At 33.1% G+C, this 26,375-nt stretch overlaps 1 protein-coding gene across 1 annotated transcript in view; it reads left to right on the forward strand.

Annotated features, from left to right (window-relative positions):
• Nucleotides 1–10,667: 10,667 nt before the first annotated feature.
• Nucleotides 10,668–26,375, forward strand: part of MS3_00007970 (uncharacterized protein) — an 86,161-nt gene continuing 70,453 nt past the window's right edge. Inside the window, exon 1 of the mRNA XM_051216311.1 lies at nt 10,668–10,747. The gene's annotated coding sequence lies outside the window, so the exon portion shown is untranslated. The remainder of the gene's footprint in view (nt 10,748–26,375) is intronic.

The following is a 26,375-nucleotide window of genomic DNA, read 5'->3' on the forward strand; positions in this document are numbered from 1 at the left end:
AGAAATACATCTTTTGTTTATCCATTCCGTGCATTTACATCTGTGTAACATCCTCCTTGTTTACCGATGTTGCTACCCAAGTACGTGGAAATTTCCATCCATTCCGAAGTTTCTCCTTCAAATGCGATTAAATTGGTACTCGGTGTGCTGTGTTTTCGAATCTTGGTTTTTCCCTTGCGTATATTAAGGCCTACTTATGTAGAGGTTTCTGGTACACTGGTTGTCTTTATCTACATTTGTTGATGTGTATAAGATAGAACAGCTAGTTCACCTGCAAAGTCTGAATCGTCTAGTTGTATCTAGAGTGTACATTGTATTCCATATTTCCTCTAAAATGTAAAAATCTTCATAATCCAGTTGACCATTAAAAGAAAGAGAAAAGACGAGAGTAAATCACCATGTCTGACACTGACCTTTATTTAGAATACATCTGTCAGTTGTTCTCCATGAACAACTTTGCACTGTAATTCATCGTATTTTTGTGATATGCTTTTGATATTATTAATCTGCTTTATCAAAATATCAAAATGATACATTGAAACTTGAACTGTTTTTTTTAGTTTATTGACATTTTCATTTTGTCTAGAATAGTTTACCAGTTATCATCAATTCTCTCTCACATATATATATGTCCATGCAAAACTGTTCTTAGTTTGCTGAACATGACCATAGCTTTCTTACTTAACTACAACACAAAATCATATATATATATATATATATATATATATATATATATATATATATATATATATATATATATATATATATATATATATATATATATATATATATATATATATGAAATTGATCAGCATAAATACCTAGCAACTTTTGAAACGGTTGAAAATATCACAAAAATATTCTTGTTTTGGTTTTGAGAAAACAAAGAAGAAGAAAAAAGAATGTAGCTATGTATTCTAATAAATGGAATGAAATATTTTTGTTGTTGTTGTTGTTGCTAACTTATGATCAAAGGAAATAATTATGTAACTATGACTAATTAATTAATTAATTTTTATTTATTTATTTATTTATTTATTTATTTATAGAAACTAAATACTTGTTAAAATGTATATGACAATGTGTTCTTTTCTTAAAATCTATTACCATAATGAAAATGTACTTTGAAAATGCATTTTTAAAAACCAAAAAAATAAAAAATAGAATGAAGTACTTATTCATAATGTGCAATAAAGAGTTTTGATAAAATTTGTTTTATATTATATGATAGATCATGCCTGAAAGATATGAAATCTATCAGGTACCTGGGAAGTATCATGAATGAATAAGGTGGATCTTATATAAACGTAAAGGCAAGGATTGTCAAAATAAGCGTAGCATTCATACAGTTGAATAACATATGAAACTCAAAACAACCGTCAACCAATATCAAACACACAATTTTCAGTACCAATGTTAAGGCAGTTAGTTCTATTGTACAGATCTGAAACTGAACGAACTATCAAAACCATCATCAAAAAAGGTACAAGTATTTATAAACAATTGTCTACACAAGATACTCACAATTGATTGATCACTGGGTGGTGATCAATATCATGCGTGTCAAGTCCTTATTTAGTGCAGATCGAATACTATCGACTATGTTGTAATGTGGCCATCAGGCTTTCCAGGTTTTCTTGTCGACTACCTCTAACCGTCATCTAATCTCATCACAAGATACTCAATATCCATCGGTAGGATATAATCAGTGAAAGCCTACTGTGGGTGAAAACAAACCAACTTCCAGTTGATGAGGAAATTAAGGAACAACTTTGGAAGTGGATAGGACATACATAGTGGAAATCACCAAACTACATCACGAATCAAGCTCTCACTCGAAATCCTGAAGGGATACTGTAAAGAGGAAGGCCGAAGAACACACAGCGTCGATAATTGGAAGCAGACATGAATAGAATGAATAGCAACTGGAAAGAAATGGAATGGATTACCCAGTATAGAGTTTAATGGAAAATGTTACTAAGCGACCTATATCCCTCTAGGATGGGTAATATACATAAGTAATGTAAGTAATAGAACTATGTTTTAAAAGATAACCATAAAAAAAAATTTCAAATTAATCTATATTTTAAAATTCAATTCAATGTCACATGTGAAATATTTGTTCTATTCAAATTTGATTGAACCACTACATTGATTCATTCAATGTACAATTTGGTGAATACAATCGATAAGTCCATTTGTTATTATTGATCTATGCAAATAGATTGAAACTAACAGTTTTCAAAAAAAAAAGAAAAAAAAAGGAGGATAACAGATTTCATCAATAATGTGAATAAAAAACTAAGTTCAATTTTTATTTTACCTTGGAAATACATCATTATGAAATTGATTAGTACCTTAAATTATGTAACCAGGTTATTGATTATTCATATAAGAAAGATTTACTTTCTATGGTTCTATTCTCTATTATTATACGATTAAAAATCTAAAAGTGAATACTTTTAATCGAAAACGGTGTTGTTGTACAATGTTACAACTGATAATCATATTTAAGGTAGAAGTTGATATGATTTGTGATATTTTTTATATCAGAAGAAGGTTTTGTGGATATTATAATAATTTCAACGGTTAAGATCATGAGTTAGTTGAAGCTAGACCATCGTGGAAAATCTAGAAGCACTGGATGGCCGTTTCGTCCTATTGTGAGATAGTCACTCACTGAAGACAGTGGTGGATGTATCGCTCAATTTCGTGGATTAGTGGAAGTTAGACATTAACACCGTTGGATGGCGGCTCAGTGGTCTATTGGTTAAGTGCTCGCGCGCGAAACCAGTAGCTGCTGGCTTCGGATCTCGCAGGGGTTCGAGATCGTGGATGTGCCCTGCTGAGGAGTCCCACGATAAGACGAAACGGCCATCCAGTGCTTCCAAGTTTTTCATGGTGGTCTAGCTTCAACTGACTCATGATCTTAACCACTGAAATATCTTTTTTATGATTTTTGTCAAAAAAAACAAACTACCAGGGGGTAACGAGTACTTCTATTGTCTTAGTATGAAACTTTATCAACATGTATCCACAAACCCAAAAGGAAATAAGCCTACAAGCTTTGCGAAGATTGTTTAACTTTCAGATTAGTAAGCTTCTATCCTATATTAGGACGAAACATCTCTAGTATTTTCTTGGTCTTCAGTGGCTGTTCAAATAATATCAGTCAGTAATGAGTTATAAAAGTTTAATAATCTTCATATACTCCCTAAATTAGTTTATGACAGTCTCGACAGCTAATGGATACATTTGTGAACAAACAGTTTGCAATGACTTTAAACAACTTCTCCAATATAACATGAGCAATTAATTTGGTTTTGTGTAATTTTAGCTCCAGAACTGATTGAGATAAGCTTATTTTGAAGTTTGAGCACTGTAAACATATATGAAGATGAATGTTTAAAACTCCTCACTTACTTTTGTTTTCAATGAAGACTTAACTCAAGCTTTCGTTCACTATGAATCATTATTTCTCAACCAAAGATCAATTCGTAAATTATGCTAATTACTGAATAACACTTAATAAGTCAATAAATTTGGCTTCAGGAAGTTGTTACTTCAAAAAGCTTTGAATATAAATGTCAACAGCCAGCTGTAAGCTTTCATTTGTATGGTGAAGACTAATTCTTCATTATGATGTTGGCTTATTTAGATTGTATAATGAGATATATATAGAGTAAGAAATATGAAGTATATCTAGTGTCACTGTTGAGTATATTTCTCTTAAAAAGACCTAGAAATAAGAATTTGACCAAATTGTTTATGGAATATATTAATTCTTAATAAATGAAATAAAAGTTGAAAAACTGTCAGTTAGTAAACTTGTCAAGATTGAAAAGTAAAACCGCCTACAAACCGTGGAATTCATGATCACAAATGAGTAATTATGAAATCTGAAGTAATTATATAAGTATATTCAGATGATAAATATAAGAAAAGAGATAATTATCTATTGTGCGGCCAAAATGATCCTTTTGAATAGAACAAATTGTTCACTAAATTAATCAAAAGCCAATGGGTACTGATTTCATGTTGCCCCCAAATGCCCTGGTATGACCGAGAGTGAGGTGGGCCCGCCCTCCCTCTCGAAATGCTCTCACAAGGCCACGCGTATACAGCCTCTGCCAAAGAAGTCCTACTCATTGCCTTCTCGTGTGATTACTGTTGTTTACGAAAATGAGAGGACGAAAAGCGAATGTCCGGCGCTTTAACCAGATGGTGCACATGGGCTCCAGTATCCTTCGGGAACAAATGGCGTATGAACCAGTCGTTGGTCACCGGCTACCATGGGACTGCATCTCCTCACGATGCTCCGCTGCCTTGTGGGTCAGACCTTTAGGTCCAAGGCTCGGGTATAGGCATCCGGGCAGTATCACAGCCCACACACAAATATAATGATAATGGAAATATAATAAAATGAAAATAATTTCATGTTGCTACCAACTGTGTGCATAAAATTCCGTGTATTTCCCAAATCGATTCCATTAGTAAAAGAGAAATAAGAAGTTAGCATAGATTTCATGGACACTTTTTAAAAAGTCGTCGCTCAGAAGTAATGGAGGCTTTCTGTATTAAACTGTTTTGATATTTCATTGGACAGTATATGCGCAGATACGTTAGAGATTGTCATGCCGATTAATAAATAATCAAGATTTAATCTTCTCAAACATGCTGAAGCGGTGACTATCGAAATCTTGAGGGCTGACTAATGTATTTAAAATGAAACAGTTGTTAATCTTTCCGCTGTTAGCAGAAATCCTCTATTTTAATATATCATATTTATTCGACACTTCCTTTGACTTGACTATATCACTGTACTATCCTTCAGTTCATTTCCAGTTCTTCACATCTTTTATTAAATAAGCTAAAATCATACCCTTTTTCAGTATGATTGACTTTTTTTTAGTTACTCCACTTAAATAATCATTCCTTCCAGTATAATGTCTGGTTCATATTATCCTAATAGGTGTTCCAGAATCTAAGTTTACAGATGACGTTTATCTAGTTATTTTTGGATCTTTACAGCACTCTTAATACATGTTCACATTCTCTTACCAACCTCAATCACTCAATCAGTCATCATCAACGTAGATCCTGGAGCACGTTTCCCTACTACATAAGCACAACAAAATGAAATTAACAAAACGAATGTCGACAGATATCTAAATAATATAGTAGCAATGATTATAAGAAAAACTAAGCATCGAAACCAGGTACGAAGAAACAGGATGTAAAGGTGTGTGTGAAGGAATACTAGAATATCATTGTGACTGATTCTGAGCCATGTCAACCAAAGTTTCCAGCCACTACAAGTTTCTAATACCATGGTTCAGACTAAAAGTTAGTAAATTCGTACACCGATTTCATATTTTGGATTGATCGTCCTAAACTTTCTTTCAACTTACCCATATAACAGTCAGTATCGTCCATCGAAATAAGTGTTTAGTTGAATATACGTAACACAAATCTCAACAATCTCAGTCGTTGACTATTCATAACCTCATCAACTGATTTGCCATTTTCACATTGTACTTCATCCCTAATCAGAACATAATTCGCTCGGTCGTTTCAACAAAACCCAGGAATGTCTCAAAAACACACCATAAAAATAAACTGCAGTTTTAATACATCTATTTTATTATAAATCGTGATTTTGATAAATTACAAATTGTTTATAGCTAACAAGAATCTATGAAAAAACTAGTTCAATTTATTCATCCTATTTATAAGCATATAAAGTAAATTATACGATCAAAACCTAACTCAACAGTTCGATTATATAAAGTAAATGATTTCCTAAATAAACTATTCACTCAAAATTTTACTTACTTACTCCTGCTATCTCTCATGGAGGAACATAAACCGCTCACTAACATTCTCCATTAAAATCTGTATTGGGCAATCCTATTCAGTTGCCTTTCATCCCATCCATATCTGCTTCCAATTCTCGATGCAGTGTGTTCTTCGGCCTTCCTCTTTATAATCTCCCTTCAGGATTTCGAGTTACAGTTTGATGATTCTTTCAGTGTATATCCCATCAACTTACAACATCCTTTCCAAATTTCCTTATCAGCTGAAAGTTGATTTGTTCTCTCTCATAGTAAGGTATTGCTGATAGTATCCGGTTAACGGATATTAAATATCTTGTGTAGACAACTGTTTATCAATAATTGTACCTTTTTGATGATAGTTTTGATAGTTCTTTCAGTTTCAGATCTGTACAACAGAACTAAGTGTCTTGACGTTGGTATTGAAAATTGTGTGTTTGATATTAGTTGACGGTTGTTTTGAGTTTCATATATCGTTCAACTGTAGGAATGCTACTCTTGTTTCATCAATCCTAGCTTTTACCTCTATATCAGATTCTCCCTGCTCAAAATCTATTGAAATAAATAACAACATTTACATAATTGTGATTAGGCACAAAAATAAACCAAACATTTTTGCAAAAAAAATTTAAACTTCATTATGTTTACCAGTGTCTGTTTGCAATTTCAAATAAACTTTGATGACATTTATGTCTCTAGGGTATCTTGAAGATTATCACTAACCATAGAACAAGTATATTCATTCAATTCATCGTACTTGAATATACACGCAAGTTACACACATTTGAACAGTACTTCAATTTCCTTTCAATAACAGTATTGTGCTTTTGAATATTTTAAAGAAATAAGAGACATTATAAATCATCATTATTATAATGTCTACACATGGCATCAGTAAATATTAACCTAGAAAATCTATTTTATTATGTAATATCTCTTTTTATTACTCGTACTTTTAAACTATTCGAAATACCCAGTAAAATAATGACTGAAATCCATATTTTTTTCGAAAAAAAAAGCAATCAAAAATTGATTTCTGATTACTAATTAATTCCATATGGGGCAGAAACTTGGAAAACCATGAATGTTATCATCCAGAAAGTACAAGTGTTTATGAACAGCTGTCTATGCAAAATACATCGGATCCGTTAGCCAGACACTATTAACAACAGCCTATCGTGTGAGAGAACAAACCAACTGCCATCTGACGAGGAAATTAGGAAAAGATGGTGGAAGTGGATAGGACACACATTGAGAAAAGTACTCAGCTACGTCACAAGGCAAGCACTCAATTGGAATCCTCAAGGACAAAGGAGGAAAAGAGGAAGACCAAAGAACATATTACGACGACAAATGGAGGCAGACATGAGAAGAATGGAAAACAATTGAATAGAACTGGAAAGAAAGTCCCAGTACAGAGTGGTTTGAAGAATGCTGGTCAGCAGCCTATGCTTCATAGGGACTAACTGGCGTAAGTAAGTAATTCAATAATTCAAATATCTCTACTAATCAACTAATCGTCCTGAACGTCTTCGAAATAAACACTAAAAGTTTCAAAGATTCTAGAGCTGTAGCTTACGTATCAAGTAAATTAAATTCAATCGAGAATGAACCGTATTCTCTACTAGATCTTTGGGTAACAGTCAACAAATATTGACCTTATTGATATGATGAACCGAGTTACGTTAAATATCCAGTGATAACCAGGGAACATAGAATAGTGGTTTCGTTCTAGATTGAAGCTCCTCAAGAATTTACATCCACGACTCCACCACTAGAGATCGTACCTACGACACCCAGTTGTGAGCACGAGCTATTAATCTTTAGACCACTGAGTTGTAATCCAACAATGTACATGCCTAACTTGAATCAGTTCGCATGTTTGGTGTGAGGCAGTTACTTGCAGAGGACATAGCTCAAGTACAGTGGTTTACAGTTTAGGCGTTCTTGTTTACGACTGAGGGTGGTGGGTTCTATCCCTTGTGGTGGGGTTGAGAAGCCTCATACTGGAAAAAACAGCTATTTACCGTTTCGCAGTTTTCAATGGGTACCTAAAATAAGTTGGTTCAAGAGTTTTATAACATTAGAAAATCTCTACAAACTTTTACATTGATAAATACTACGTTGTGTGATCTATTTGGTTGAGCAAATTGTAATTGCTTATATAGCAGAGGGTGATTGAATACATGGAAGCATAATGTAATTATGAGTATATGCTTTTTAAGTATAAAAGGTTGAAGATCCATTTATGATAAATACCAACTTGAATACACCAGCTGACTTGATAATCGACAACATTGATAAAATACATAGTACGATTTAAGGACTGCACTAGATGATGGTAATCTATTATCATCTCCGAAACTTGACTTAAAAAGCTGAAAGAGCATTGTTTAAGCACATATAGGTTTTAACCATTGATCAGGAAATACATTGTATTTTAATATAGAGCAAGATAATGTACTGTGATATCACGTTTTAAATTGTATTCTTTAATAGCTGAATCGCCATTCAAAGGTTTTAAGAAACAAATGCCAGTATCATAAGTGATCTAATGTACCATTTATCACGACCAGGTTTACTGTGTTTTACTATTTAAAGTTAGGATCTCAGTTTGTACAATCCAATAAAAAAAGTCGTTGAATTTAGTTTATAGAGTATAATATTAAACGTACAAACTTTCAAGTAATTATGAACAAAAGATGATTCGAGTTATCATTAATTGTTAATTGTTTACAAATCACTAACTGTCCTTCATAATATTGTTCAGATTATAATGGTGTAAGAATAGGCACAGTATTACATCTTTACACTTTATTATACGAATATTTCGTATGATAAAAGTTTATGAAACAAGATATATAGGTGAAAAGAACAGAAAACATTTAATTCAAATTAAAGATTACCACTGAAGAAAATACTATTAATAATGAGAACAACATTGAAACATGGTAAACAACTCTTCATACAATTGATCCCTTTACAATGATCTTAACCAGATCAAAATTAAAAACCAGGAAGAATTGGACATCCATTTTGTTCTGGTATATGGATCAGCAGCAGTACCAACTCCATGATCCCAATGTAGAGTAAATCAAAGACTTTTGGTCTCGCATGAGAACATCTGAACTCTAGACCTTTAAGCTGGCAGCAAATGGTATACATATCAAACATGAATAAATTCAGTGTATTTCATAATGATCTATCGCTTGCAGTGGAAAACTGTCTTACATCTGACATGGTTGGTACTCATTCACAATTGACTTTAGCGAAAGCAATAGAGTAATAATAATATTTTTTTGGCCGTTAAAAATTAATGGTTCAAATATTAAGTTTTTTAAGTTTAACCCTATGCTATAAACATTTTGGTAAATTCCTAATCACTAAACTCAAATTGAATAGTGACATATTTTTCAGTGTTTCTCATTCAATTGATCGATGCTCTTTAATCATGTATTATGGATTTTTAGATAAATAAATCAAAAACTGATTTTTCAAAATATTGATATTTTGAATGTTTTAAAGTGAAAAACAAACCAGAAATATAAGCAAAGATGGATAGTGGCTAGCAGTGGAACCCAGGACGCACTTTTCGTCTTATTTGGGATTCAAGTAAACAACACCAAGTGAATCCATTCTAGGCTATATTTAATTATCAGTAGTGGACTGGTTGAGGTTAGACATTAACATCATTGGATACCGGTCCAGTGGTCCAGTAGGTTAAGCTTTCGCGCGAGAGACTGGAGCCCCAAGGTTCGAATCCCGAGAGCGGGGTCGTGGATGCCCACTGCCGAGGAGCCTCACAATAGGACGAAACGGCCGTCCAGTGCTCCCAGGTTTTCAATGGTGGTCTAACATCAATCGGTTCATGATCTCAATCAAAAAGAAAGTATATTTAATTATTTATTCAAGCAAATATTCTTTTGCTTACTAATACCTACATTCTGACAAAAAAATTGATTTCTTGTACCAGTTACACATTTTTCCGTTTATTCTATGCATAAGTCAGTTTATTTACAGTCGATTGACCACTGGATAGTAACCAATATCATGTCCTGCTTGGTGCAAATCGTATTCGGTCGATTTATTTAAAATGTGGTCACTGGTCTAAATGATTTGATATCGAGTACATTACATTAAAATGCAAGATAATAGTTAGAGATAATCGACAGGAAACCCTAAACTTAAGTTTCATGCTATTTGGCACATTTCATCAATGATGTACATTTGATCTTTAGGGAATTAATACTATCAGATGAATTCAATCTCATATCATTTAGCTTTACAATTAGAGTTCAAATATATAAATGATTTACATCCTATAAAACACAATTGATTGATCACTGGATGGTGGTCAATGTCATGCGTGTCAAGTCCTTATTTAGTGCAGATCGAATGCTATTAATCGAGATCCAATGTGGTCACCAGTCTAGGTGACTCGACACTTGGCACTCGTCAGCAAGGTGTACCTGTAATCTCGAGGGAACGAGTGCCAAGTAGCACGAAACCCGGGTCCAGGGTTTCCTATCGACTACCTTCAACCACCATCTAACCCTATAAAACAGTTTATATTAGAGAGATTTTCAGTAGTATATAAATTTATTTATATCATCCAAATAATAAACTCTTATGAAACAAACTAACAAAATTATCTTGCACAATTATTCCCTTTATTCATTTATAGATTGATTTTATGATTGTTATACGATTTGTCTATTCACTAATCGATTGTCTGCTTTTAACCAATCACTTGTATATTTTACATTTCAATGTAGCCTACGCAAATTAGTTAATTATTCTGTGCTATAATAATAAGAATATTATTATGATTATGATTATTATTATTGGTGACATTAACCAGAAGCTTTAGTCACAGGATCATTAAAGATTTATAAACAAGTTAAATTAATTTAGTAAGTTAATAACTGTTGTATTTAGTTGATAATTTAGTCATTATTCTTATGTTTGTTACCATGGAAATAAGTTTTTGTTTTGTTCGGCATAAATTTTAAATGTAATTATTATTAGGGATTTATTCTTTACAGAACACTAAGGTAATACGATTCATATAATAATAATAATAATGATCAAATAACCTGGTCATATTTCATTTCAGTATTTCTAATTCAAATTAAGGAAATCAGAAGACAATAATAATAATAATTCATAAATAGTGCAAGCCTTATTTATCATAAAATGTCTTATTATTGTTATTAGTGGCTTTATTCAATATAGAATATTCAGTACAAAATTTCATTTTCTTATTTCTTGATTGATCTTGACGATAAATATTGAATGATTACCAGTTAGTTGTTAGCGATCCAGGAATCGATATAATGTACATTCTTGCCGATGTATATTGTCAATAAACACGATGTCTCTGACTATTGGGCTCTTTTGTAACTTGTACAGACAAATGTCTTAAACTTTTCATAAACTTATCTGAATAGGTTATTTGACTAATAGATTATAATGATGTGTTAAAACAAACAAGAAAACCGATAACTTGTTAAACTATCCAGATGGTAGAAACAGGTAACCGAAATAATCAAACAAGCCACCTTGTGAAAGAATAATAAGTTGATTTCTTCCTCAGCTGGGATCTGATAGTTTATTGCTGATAGTATCTGGCTAACGGATCCGATGTATTTTTCATAGACAACTGTTAATAAACACTTGTATCTTCTGGATGATGGCTAACCAGAAAAAAAAGTTATTCAAACATGGAACAATAGAACCTCATAACTTTTACTTAAATAAATTACTGTTTTGTCATATTTTATTAAATCACACAATCATAGGTTAATTAAAATTACCAATTATGAAACAGTCTTTTATAGATCACATCAAACTATAAGTAAACTCAATAATAAATCTACTTTTTGTTATATCTTAATGAGTAGAAACAGGTTGTATTTCTGACGTTTCATGACTTAATATAAACCACTTCTTCAGAGTAAATCTTTTTACCGAAAATTAATATTTGTCTCTATTATTCATGTTATATTACGTAAACATATAATAATTTACATTTTTTACAAATAACTCAATGATTACACTGTTTGCCGAACAGAAAGCAAAATAGTTGAATTCACGAATCAATTAAAGCTAGATCACCATGGAAAACCTAGAAGTACTAGACGGCAATTTCGTCCTAGTATGAGACTCTTCAGCATTGCGCACCCACGATCCTGATCACGGTATCCGAAACCAGAACCTATCGGTCTCATGAGCAAATGCTTAATCTCTAGATCACTGATTCGGCATCCAACGATGTTAATGTCTAACTTCAACCAATCCAATTCTGATAATATCAAGTTCAATTGAAATTGTTTTTTTTAAATACTTATTAATTATATATTATACTGAAGAGAGATGAAATATGTATTTAATTTCGTTTGTGACAAATACAAAACTTTTAGTGTTTTAGTCGGAATGACAAAACCTTGGTTTCAAGATAGAATTAAATGTATAGTCGATAATATGAAAGAAAATGATTTCAATCTCTAAGGTTTATTTATGGACAACATAAATTAAACTAGAATCACGTAATTATAAGTGATATTTTCAATGTAAATATTAAAGTTATACAGTATTATGCATGAGCATTACATGGATCATCTTTGTGTGAATGGTTTCGAGCCTTGTATATTGAACAATTCATATATTTGTATAATGATTTCTGCTTGTATAATCTGACTAGTTTTAAGTTAATTCTTGAATGGTAAAAGAAATAAGGCTGATAAAGTTACGAGACAATTTCATAAAATCATTTTAGTAGACAATTTGGGATAAAAGTTGAAAAAAAACATTATCCCAAGCACTCAGAAGACAACTAATGAGGTAACGCTTTGATTCTGTTTTACAAGGAACGTTGCACATTTTTTAATAAATAAGTTTAAACTAATTTGTTTGATCAATAAAGTTGGGTAATAATCATCAATGAAAGCTTAGGATAAGCGTTACATATTATCTGGAACTGACAAAGATAACATTATACTCACTGCTAGCTGATATCTAACTTTAATAAAAATTTGTGATTCAAATGTCAATATCAATAGAGAACTAGCTCATGATCTACATATACCAGTTGAGATTGATCATTTGTAGTGCTTTATATCTATAGAGAGTAAGAACAAACTGTTACAGATACAATCCCCCTTCATTTATTTAACTTTTATTATGTTTCCCGTGTCATTGCTTTTGATTTCATGGTTTAGGCTATCATTTGATGATCATTTTATCACATTAGAAGAATACAATCTAAAAGAGAAACAACTTTAACACTGGAGAAACAAAAAAATGACCATAATTCATGATATTTTAGTTTATCAATACAATTCATTACTGTCGTATAAAATATTATTCAATCAGACATTTTAGTACCCATGATGAAAATAATTCAGTTAGTAATTGTGTTATTTAAGTTGTTTAATGAATCCAAGATAAACACTTGGTTTTATTTCGAACTAATCAGCATGATATAATTACATCCTAGTGTTGATGTTCATCATGAAAAACAAGAACTTAGTACCTTTCACTTCAGACGTCAACGTGTTGTAGTTTACAAATCTCTACAAATAAAATTCATATTCGTCGCACCAGTTAGTAGCTGTTTGGATTACATATATCTCTGTGAAGTTTGAATTGAAAGGAACTGGGTTTGAATCTCGGTATGAACATCACCAATTAGATACAGTAACATTCAAATAACTAATCCCATAGAAAATAAAATGAATGTTTGAAATCCAACTATGCACCTCTATTCATTTTTTTTAACTAATAGTCTAGGATCATTTGGCAATAGTGAATCATTGAAGACTAATTAATTGTAGCTCATAGCATTAACAATGGGAAAATATTATTCTTTACTAATATACTTGTAGTATTTTTCTAAGCATATCTCCATGTTTGTTTATTTTTGCATACCTACTTACATATTTTCAGTAGTACAATATTTACTACATTGTTATGTTAAATTGTATGACTCCATGATGACGAAAAAGACAATCACAAATGTTTATATGGATATATGTATTAACATATATGTAACTGTATGTACATTTTGCCTGGTTTTTTCTTGGTCATTCTGATCTATTTATTGGAAGTGCATTATTCTTTTCTTATTTTCTAAAATATCATTCATTTTCCCAACAACAACAGCAACAACGAAAAACACCATATGCATATTCGGATTGAACTTACAATGTTTACTCTTTCATTGATGAATCAGCATGGGAAAAGAATAACTAGAAATTATCATTATATAGCTGTAGTGTTGTATATAGTTTTAGTCGTTTCAATGTCCAGGGTGGAAAAAAGTTATCCCATTCGTATATATATATATATATATATATATATATGAGATAATAATTACATTTTCATTTTTGCTTCTAACCACTTGTTTTTCTTAGTGCTTTATCACCATTATTTCGTCCTAACATATTATTCCCTTCTAGTTTGTCTTGATGTGAGGGTCGTAAAGTTATTTTTTAACAAATAAAAATAATGCGAAGTCCACATAACATAGAACAATTACTTACTTACTTACGCTAGTTACTCCCAATGAAGCATAGGCTGCTGACAAGCATTCTCCAAACCACTCTGTTCTGGGCCTTCCTTTCCAGTTCTATCCAATTGTTATTCATTCTTCTCATGTCTGTTTTCAATTCTCAGTGTAATGTGTTCTTTGATCTACCTCTTCTCCTCGTTTGTCCTTGAGGATTCCAATTGACTGCTTGCCTTGTGACATAGTTGAGTACTTTCCTCAATGTGTGTGCTATCGACTTCCAGTACTTCATCCTGATTTCTTACTCCGCTGGGATCTGATAGGTTGTTACTGATAGTATCTGGCCAACGGATCCGATGTATTTTGCATAGACAGCTGTTAATAAACACTTGTATCTTCTGGATGATGGCTAACCAGAAAAAACGTTATTCAAACATGGAACAATAGAACCTCATAACTTTTACACTTATAAATGTTGAAACCGTATAATTTTCATAAATGGTACTAGGGGGAATAAAGGAGTACTTTTTTGTCCTAGTATAAAACGATTCAATAATGATTATCCACGATCATATGAGAGTTCTTTTTAATGATCTATCATTTCTTTAAACAATAAGAAATAATAGTACACTTTTATGAATAGTTATTTTTATTTATTCTCAGAAACTGACTAGAAATTTCACGCTGACATTAATAATTTCATATTTCATTTTGTCTCACGTCTGTCAAATATTCAGTATCATTATTATCAACTAATTGACCTGAACTTCTCACGTATGATTGATGATTAGTAGTTAGCATATGAATATTATCTGGGGTACATTTATAATGGACAATAGGTTCTTTCGAATCTTTGCCAACTGAATTCTCCTGGCAAACAGTTTATATTGAACATATATATTATCCACTAAAAATGAATAATGACTAGCAATGGAATCCATGATGCGCGTTTCGTCCTATTAGGAACTCGTCAACTGGATGCACCTGCATCAATGGAAAAATTCAAACAAACAATAAAAAATGAGAATAATTATTGTTTTTTAATATTTTCAAGTAACTGGATTCATCAATCTGGTATACAAGCAAATGAATTTACTAATAATTCCCACAGTGAACAACAACCCTCTTTAAAGTTTCAGCTGTACCCTTACTGATGAATGCCAACTAGTATATAATTCATGTCAAGACTGGTTTTATTCATTATCTTCAACTATCCATTAACTAAGCATGATTCTATGCTTTAAATGACAAATATTTCATTAAGTTATCCATCATCTAATGAAAACTACCTAAATACAATGTACATACATAATTAGAGTTGACAAAATTTATGAGTTTTATTAATAGAGTGTTTGCAGTAAAAGTGTTACATCATTTCATTACAATCCATATTATTACCATCATTGTTTCTATTTTACTGTGTCATTTCATTTATTGATCTGTACAAACAGAGTAACCTTGAGTACCTTCATTTTTCTCGTAAAAATATTCAACAAAAAGCACTGCAATGAAACTATGTATATAATACTAAGAATGAAATATGCATATTTTAATAATGTTTTAATAACATACCGTAAAATATGGTATTGTCACCCTAAATGGTAACATTAACAACAATAATAGAATAGTATTGACAGTTATAAATCATTCATTCATATAGACATCAGTAGAGTTTATCAACATTTTGGAATTGCACACGCTGTTGATACTTTTAAAATGTTGAGGTATTATTATGATTATTATTATTCTAAACAAAATAATTTACATGATTGCAAATTACCATTCAGTATTCTTATCAGTGTTCAATGGTAAGTTGTAATGTTCTCCAGATTCTTGGTGTTATGACCTTGGATGTCTGACTTCTCGATCACACGACTTATCTACCAATCCGAATACGACTTATACGAATCTTCACACTAGGCCAACCAATGACGTTCAACCGGTGTGGGCAGTTTAGCGTCCTTATTGGTCCTATGTCTTACGAGCCCTTCCACTTGAGTACAGAACACAATACCAGCTTCCGAATCAGAGCAGATCATTTATTTCAGACATACTTGGTTTATATATCAATCAGACAAACCTCAACGTACCATAAAATAGGAAATAATACTTGTACACAAATAAGCCAAAAAGTGGCTGTGAATGTGGGAGGCATTAGTTAATAAACTGAACATAACTTAAGAAGCGTAAATCGTACAATAATAAATTATAGGTCAAAATAAAGCTTATCATAAAAGGAATACAAATATACATAGTGTAATTGTTGAGTAGTTATACAATAAGGATATTATAGAATATTAGTCCATGAATAGTCCTCGGAAATTACCTGTAACTTAATCTTCACCGGATATAACACCTCCCTTTTTTTTTGAAGCATTAGAGATAATAATGATCCTTAGGATTTATTTTTATTCGATTGGGCTTTCGTCTGATGCGCTGCGACCTCCTCGGGAGTGTTTCACACGTCTTGTTATTATTCGGATCATTTTTAATTTCATTATTCGACTCAGTTAATATATTTATTGGTATCTTCGACTTTGTAGCATTTTCTGTCTCTCTGGTTGGCTGTATCTGGTTTGCATGTCTCACCCATATCTTTTGTCCAACTTTTACTTCGTAGATAACTTTCCCTTTTTTTCGTATTATTATGCCAAACTTCCAAGTTGGCTTTACTCCCGTGAAATCTCTTGTTACTACCGCTTGTCCCACCTTAAACCTTCTAGGCAATGCACCGTGCCGCTTGTTGAATTGCTGTTCCATTCGTTTGTTCTTTCGGAGGTTGGCTCTAAGCTTTGGTTTCATTTGCTCCATAGGTATTCTAATCTTTCTCCCAAAAATTGCTTCTGCCGGGCTTTCTTGATTATTTGTTGTTGGGTTCGGTGTTGCTCGGTATGTTTGTAGAAATCTTTGAATCATCTCGTCTATTTCACCTTCTCCCTCGGCTTTAAGTAGCGCTCTTTTAAATGTATCTACGAACCTCTCGACTAGACCGTTTGACTGTGGATGATATGGGGGTGTCTTTATATGCCTAACAGCGTTGGCGGCGCAGAACTTCGAGAATTCAGCGGAGGTGAACTGTGGTCCATTATCGGATACTAATACATCTGGACACCCAAAACAGCTAAATACTTGTCTCAGTTTTTCAATAGTAGCTTTTGTAGAAAGAGACTTAACGTAGTGGATTTCCGGCCATTTTGAGAAAGCATCAACCATCACTAAGTACTGTTTTCCGTTTATGGGACCGGCGAAATCTACGTGTACTCTTGACCATGGATTTGTTGGTGTCCCCCAACTCTGCATTTCGGTCTTGCGAGGGGCTTTGATAGCTTTTGCACACGCGGAACATCTCTCAACATATTCTTTGATCTGAGCGTCAATATTCGGCCAATATACGTATCCACGTGCAAGTGCCTTCATCCTTGCTACCCCTGGGTGTGCGGCATGCAGTTGTGACATCACCTTACAGCGTAAACTTATGGGTACGATTACTCGATTCCCAAACATCAAGCATCCATCCACAAGTGATAGGGAATTCCGACGGTGGGAATACTGTTCAATATTTTTGTCGTCTATATGGGCAGGCCAACCATGTTCGAGGTAACTAATAATCTGCTTCAATTCATCATCTTCTTGAGTATAGCGTCTAATATCTTCAGAGGATAATGGTGTTGCTTTTATGGCAACTTGCAGTATATGGTGAATATCATCTTCCAACGATATCGTTGCGATAATAGAATCTTCACGTTCCTGCTTCTGATTCGCAATTAATCGAGATAAGGCATCAGCTTGTCCAAACTTTTCAGTTGATTTATATAGGATTTGGAAATCATAAGCAAGCAACGTAATAGCCCAGCGTTGTAACCGATTCGCTGTATAAGCAGGAATACCTGACTTTGATCCAAATATAGATATAAGCGGCTTGTGGTCTGTTAAAAGCGTAAATCGACGACCATAAATCATTTTATGAAATTTCTTTACTGCAAAAACTAAAGCTAATCCTTCCTTCTCAATCTGACTATATTTTCGCTCGGCTGAGTTAAGAGTTCGGGATGCATGGCCAATTGGTTTTTCTTTACCATCAGGAAAACGATGACTGATAACGGCTCCAATTCCATAGTTTGAAGCATCGGCGGCTACAATTATTTCAAGCTTTGGATTATAATGAGTCAGCAACAGTTTAGAAGATAAAATCCTTTTTATTTCATCGAAAGAATCTTGGCATTCTTTTGTCCAGTGCCATGTTGTATTAGCCATCAAAAGTTGATTTAATGGTTGTCGCAATTTATACATCTGGGGTACGAACATACTATAATAACCAATCATCCCCAAGAATGAACGAAGGGTTGTAACCTCAGTCGGTCTGGGCATATTTTTGATAGCATTTATATTGTCTGGATCCGGTCGACGACCATCTTTATCAAATATATATCCCAGGTATTTAACAGACTCGAGCAGAAATTCACACTTTTCTTTTTGTAACTGAAACCCAGCTTGTGATATTTTAGTGAGCACCACATCTAACCGACGCATTAATTCCTGCGTGGAAGAGCCAACAACTATAATATCATCCAAATAAACTGCTACACCTTCGATGTTAGACACCATAGTATCCATTATCTGCTGGAAAATTGCTGGAGCTGGCTTAACACCAAACGGTAATCGGTTAAATCGATAAAGCCCACGGTGGGTATTAATGGTTAATAACTCCTTTGAATCTTCGTCAACTTCCACCTGTAAGTAAGCTTCAGACAAATCAAGTTTAGAAAAATAACGTCCACCGTTCAGTTTAATAAATAAATCCTCTGGTAAAGGTAATGGATATGAATGATTTTGTAAAACGTCATTTAATCCTGTTGAAAAATCTGCACAAAGGCGAATAGCTCCGCTCGCTTTCTGAACTACTACAATTGGTGCTGCCCATGCCGAATAATTAACAGGTTGTATAACACCGAGTTTCTCTAGTCGGTCTAATTCTTTGTCGACTTTGTCAATAGCTGCATATGGAACTTGACGCTTTGGACGGAAAACAGGTTTTACATCCTGTCGTAGGTATAATTTTGCCTTCTCAATTGTGCAGCATCCCAATTTATTCTGGAACAAGTTTTTATGTTTCTGCAAAAGATCTTCTATAGTTACGACTTTCTTAGTTACATGAACTGTGGGTGGATCTCTAGGATTACTTGCGCTTTTCATTGTGCATATTTCATTTAATGGTACATCCCATAAATTTAGTTTATCTATCCAGTCTATACCAATAAGGTCTAACTCATGTCTGTTCGTTAAGTAACAATTTCCTGTAAAGTAATTACCTCGGAATTTAACAGAGCATTTTATCATTCCCACAAGTTTCAATATATCTCCGGACGCATTCCGTGCAGTGTGCTCTGTTGGTAATACTTTCGGACACCCAATTAAATACCACGTTCGTTTCGAGATTAGTGTGATATCTGACGCCGTGTCCAGTTGCAATCGAATATGAACACCATTAACAATTAATTCCACATATCTTCTTTTATCCGCTACGCTTAGAGCCAGTGTAGAATATACGCTGTTTATATACTTATTTTCGTACTGGTGCGGACGTCTGGTTCGTTTTGATCTTAAACTTTCTCTAGTTCGGCAGACTAATTCTTTGTGGCCAACTTTATTGCATATAGTGCATCTATGATTTCTAAACCGGCAAAATCTTGAGAAATGCCACGCACCACAATACCAACATTTAGTTGCAGGTTTAGGGCTTTTCGAGTGATATTTATGACTTTTGGTACTATTTCGTCTTTGACCTGTCTTAACAGCATGAACAGAATTCGATGGAGCAGCACTTTTGGTTTCCAGCATAGCTGTATCTTGTTTTAAATTTATTAATCGTTGACATTCAGTGGTGATAGTTTGTAACGTCATTTCATCATCATGTTCCATACGGGATAACAACTTCATGCGAAAGTCGGCATCAACAGGAGAGTTCAGACCAGAAATAAATAATAAGCATTTAAATTGATCACTGGTTAATACATTTAATTTAAATCGTTCTGCTTGTAAATTTACTCTTCCGGCGTACGTAGTATAATCTTCATCAGCCTCTTTAGTCAGCTGTAGACAGTTATACCGGATACGGAATAAAGACGACTGTTCACAAAACATTTTATTTAGGATGTTAACAGTTTCATCGAAACTAACTTCTCGCGGATGTTTAGGCAGAATATGGTTTTTATACTTTTGATGCTCATTAGGACCAAGTTTTTGTAATAGCAGCCGAACTTTCTTTGCGTCATCTATAGCAGCAAATTCAACTCGGAAAATATCTTCAATTCTGCCAAACCATGCTTCAAAAGTGTGACCGTTGTCTGCATCAAATATAAATTCTGAAACTGGATTAAGGTATGACTCAATACTTTTATGTTCTGGAATCTCTTGTTGGATAGATAGTTTCCCCAAAAGTGTTTCCAAGAGTTTCTGTTGAGAAGCTAACATCTGCTGCTGCTGTTGTTGAAGTTGTTGCTGCTGTTGTTGATATTGTTGCTGCTGTTGTTGTAATAATAACTGCAACTGTTCTAAGGAAATCGACATTTTTTTATTTTGCCAATAATATTAGCTCCAAAAATCACCGGCAATTATAACAGCTAATTTATTTCCAAAATCTGAGTCAGCACTTGTTGTATTATTATTATTATTATTTTGTTGCCAAAATCTCCGTCGCCAATTGTTATGACCTTGGATGTCTGACTTCTCGATCACACGACTTATCTACCAATCCGAATACGACTTATACGAATCTTCACACTAGGCCAACCAATGACGTTCAACCGGTGTGGGCAGTTTAGCGTCCTTATTGGTCCTATGTCTTACGAGCCCTTCCACTTGAGTACAGAACACAATACCAGCTTCCGAATCAGAGCAGATCATTTATTTCAGACATACTTGGTTTATATATCAATCAGACAAACCTCAACGTACCATAAAATAGGAAATAATACTTGTACACAAATAAGCCAAAAAGTGGCTGTGAATGTGGGAGGCATTAGTTAATAAACTGAACATAACTTAAGAAGCGTAAATCGTACAATAATAAATTATAGGTCAAAATAAAGCTTATCATAAAAGGAATACAAATATACATAGTGTAATTGTTGAGTAGTTATACAATAAGGATATTATAGAATATTAGTCCATGAATAGTCCTCGGAAATTACCTGTAACTTAATCTTCACCGGATATAACACTTGGCATTATCAATTTGATAACAATTGGAATGATTGTGAAACGCTTAATTCATTAATTTATTTAAACACATAAATATTGATACAAGGAGGCACCGAATAGATATGCGTCACATAAATTGAATGATTTATGTGAAGACTGGGATACTGCTCGGGTGCTGAAACCACATTCTGAGCCTTTGACCTAAAGATCTAATCCAGAAGACAATGGAGAAACTTTAAGAGATGCAGTCTCATAGTAGCCGGTGACCAACAATAGGTTTATAATGCCTTATGTTTTTTTAGGATCTTGGAGCCCATATACACTATTGGTCTGGAATCAGTGTTTTCCAACTCTCCTAGATATATCTTCCACATCCACAAATGATAATTTAATAATTAATTTTTTTTGTAAAATATTACTTACTAGAAGCAAAGATGAATAATGGCTAGCAGTGGAATTCAGGATGCGCGTTTCGCCCCATTTGGAACTCGTCAGCTGGATGTACCTGCGTATCAGAGTTGATGTTCACTCTGAGACTCGAATCCAGTACCGTTCACTCCAAACGCCATCGCGTTATCCACCTAATTACTGAGTCCTGAAAACCACCTGCTTGTGCAATGGGGTGAAGTTTAAACTCACTTGGTGTTGTTTTAATTGTATCTCCTCATTGTTATTTAGGACTGCAAATGATCAGTCTCTTGTTGACGTATCCATCTTTATTTAAAAAGCTTATGACTTAAGGCTATATCGACTCAATACATACAGTATACACATATACCAATAAGAGACTGATCAATTGCAATCCTAAAGATCCAAGTAAAACAATACTAAGTGAATTACTGCTCACTAGGTTTTAGTTTAATTATGTTATGGTTATCGTATTTATATGGGATTTTTCTTCTTGAAGTTTACATCTTAAACACAATAATGAACATTGATTAGTGGTAAAAAATTTTAAATACTTTTTTCAAAACTAACCAAGCTAAAAAGAATTTAAAACAAGTACAAACAGAGTGAATTGTTCATTGAATTTTTATTATTCCCTAGATTAATTTGAAAAAAAGAAAAACTTGAGAGGATGATTAAAAGTAACAGAAATAGACAGTTGTTCAATTAACTTTTATTTCTGTTTGAATATTCCATTTTAACTGTAACTAGGGAAATATTTCAGTTAATCTGTAAGAGAATTGTTAGGTTTGAAGCTAACACGAGTTCACTTAATCTGCGAACGAGAACAAAGACTCAGTGACCAAGACCAGTTAACTAGCTATTTGATGCGTCCCAGCCCCGCTAACTAGAGCGAGAAGTCCAAGCTTGGAATCGGAAAGTATATTGTTCAAACAGCTAGAAACGAGCGATAACAACAAACACAATTCTAAACGTATATATATAATATACAGTGCAAAACCGTCCTTGGGGAGAGTTACCAAATAGCATACTAAAAGACGCAACGGACCAATAACATTTTAGATATTTCCCAGTGGGAAATACGACATGAAGGCGACAAAAGCGCCTTTGGCGCAAAAACAAGGAAATTCAAATTTTCTAGATAAAATTACAAAATTAAGTCCTTTCCCAAGTGAGTTCTGGGAATCTAACGTACCCAACAAAAAGTGAAACAATTGAAGTTTATGGAAGAAAAATAGATTAATATGAACAAATATGAGCGTAGATTTTTGCTTGTTTACTGGTCTCCTAAACACAAAATTAATAAATTACTTAACTATATGATTATATATAAGAGCTAATCAGTTAAACTTTATCTGATTCAAGTTAAAATAGTTTATGAATGAACTATGTTCTGATTTATTTTACATGATGTGACTTTTGTCTTAACTTCCATGATCCTTTGTTTTTCACGATTTCTATCTTGTCAATATGACCTACTGAGGTGTTTTTAAGCTATGATAACAATGTTGTTTAATATCTTATACTTCAGGTGGCAATCAAATAGTTTTTCAAATATCTGTTAGTGATTTTTAAAAGATACAAAATAATTAAATTATTCTACCTAATAATAAGGTTCAACCCGTTTTGTTATATATAAGCTAACATTGAGACGGTGGAGAAGATTTGTAGCTGAGGCGGATGATTTTGATGGAGTTTTGTTCTCTGAGCTGGATGGTTTGGTCGTGAAGCTTTCATCGTTCTTCTGACTTCTATCTGAAGTTTGTGCTGATGATGTCGTTCAGAAGAATGATGAAAGCTCCACGACCAGGCCATCCAGCTCAGAGAACAAAACTCCATCAAATTAAGCTAACATTCCACATCACAACAAAACCAAGATCGATTTCGGTATTATGTAATATTATTGTAAATCATTTTGAATACTAATGAGAAGTAATCTATTGACGTCATATAAATCATATCGGAAAATTTTTTAAGCAGACGAATCACTAAATATTGAATCTTATGAAGAACAGTTTTCATTTGTAGTCAAGATATCACACAACACACTCATTTCTTCTATATAGAAAAGAATCCTTAAATACTTGATTTTTGAAATAGTTTGTTTCTTCCAGACTACTCTTGACTTTAACTGCATTAGTAGAGATTTTCATATATTGTTTTAGGTTCATTTAGTAAAGACAGAAGACTGGATAGGGCACGATAATCCCAGCGATTGAATGAAATTCTTACTTTGATCCCACCTTCTTTTAAACTTATCTATGGAAGCAGCTGTTGCTGAGTGTTAATGTAGAGGATTCCACTTAAAATTAAAGACTAATCATACAATTGTTATGATACAATTAGCACATTGTTGCTACATTCTGGTTTTTGATAGGTAGAATCAAGCTAATGTTTGAGAATAAAAGATATTTCGGGTACTATCTATTGAGTGAATGATATTTTGATGAGCAACGAATAAATTTTATAATATATGACACTGACTATAAATATAACAGTTTAATTGAATACAATGATATAATCAAGACTTCAGAAAGAGTCGAAATAGCGAACGATGAATTAAATAGGATGTAATGTTACCAGGGCGAAGAAGGATTTGTTAGTTTCTTTTTGGACTCATAGATCTTGTTTTAAACGTTTGATCGCTATCGCTTCGGCAAATTTCAGAAGATTGAAGTTTAGTTGTTTACTGAACATCTTGAAAGACTTCAATATATCCATTTGTTGTCCTGTATCAAAGAGATGTCTCGAGATGGTACTACTAAAAGCTTTAAATCCACTTCACCCTGGACTTTCTTGAATACGTTTTTTTGAATCGAATGTAGGTTCTCCTTTCTGTTCTTCTAATTTAATTTCTTTAAAGATATGTGTGAATTTGTATACACAGTTGATGAAAGAGTTGCCTATCGAGTTTTGTTTTAGTTAAATAACATGTAGTTTTGGGCAAGACAATTGTTGATGATTATTTGACTAATTGAACAGAACAACTTTATTTTAAAACTGTTTCTAAATCAATCGACTGCATTTTACACAACTAGAGACTGTTAATGAACCAACCTTATCAATCCCAATCATTCTAACAACAACAATAATAATAATAATCATGTCATAAACAAACCATTTATTTCACAGGATGAAATCATGAGTCAACTGAAGCTAGGTTTTCCATGGTGGTCTAGCTTCAATTGACTCATGATTTCAACCTGTGAAATTTCTAAAAATCTCCAAAAAACCCATTCTGATAATAATCATCTGCTCACTAGTGACTGACTTCAGGAGATATTTCTGGAGTTCTAGTGAGAAGCCGTTACCAGTGGAGTTCAACCAGGTTTGTTGTGAGATATCAGCTCACTGAAGACAATGGTGTACGGTGGCGCAACTTCGTGGATTGGTTGAAGTTAGACATTAACACCGTTGGATGCCGGCTCAGTGGTCTAGTGATTAAACGCTCGCGCGCGAGACTGATAGGTCCTGGGTTCGAATCTCGCGGGGTGAGGGATCGTGGGTGCACACTGATGAGGAGTCCCATGCCAAGACGAAACGGCCGTCCAGTGCTACCAGGTTTTCCATGATGGTCTAGCTTCAAGTGACTCATGATTTTTTAAAATCTCCACAAAACCCATTCTGATAAACCATTTATTGTTAAATATCGATAATAATAGCTAGTTTAAAAGATAAACCAAAAATCTGACTTTCATAAGAAACTATCTTCTTTTAATGACTGATTCATACAAATCTCTTTGTATTTAATACTTATTCTGACAAGTTTCTAGTAAACATCTATTATTACTATGATAATCTAGTTATGTAAAATAAATGTACAAGATAGTAAATGGCAATAAAAAATGTATTCAATTATCAATCGTTCATGTATAGACTATTTTACATAACATTTTACTTATTTGTAGTTTGTTTTTTAAACAAACATGTTTACATGTATGACAAACTATTTCTATTATGTTGGAGTGGGTGGGTGGGAGTGAGAGTTGAAAAGTTAGCGAAACAGTGGTTACATTATATATTTGGAAAAACACACACACAATTTGTTTAACATAGGAAACAAATACTTTCCAAGGTAACATAAGTTATTCGGTTATATGAAAATATTTTTCAAATCTTGTAAAACTATTGACAATTAGCAAAAATCAAAGCCTACTGTAATAAAACAATGAAAGGATAAGTGTTTTGTTTTGTTTTTTCTACAGTGCATTACCATTTATTAAAATATCAATAATTTAGTGTAGGTAATGACTGAGAATATAATCAGAACAACATCAACAACAACAACAACAAAACACATTCATTAACCACTTTTTATACATATCCATATAGTCATTATGATACACTCCAGGTTTATTTCTACGATGTAGAGAATTTATTAAGATCGGTTTATCTGATTAAATTATTTGACAATGTAAAGGATA

Source organism: Schistosoma haematobium, chromosome 4 (genome assembly GCF_000699445.3).
Source record: "Schistosoma haematobium chromosome 4, whole genome shotgun sequence".
NCBI classification, from domain to species: domain Eukaryota; kingdom Metazoa; phylum Platyhelminthes; class Trematoda; order Strigeidida; family Schistosomatidae; genus Schistosoma; species Schistosoma haematobium.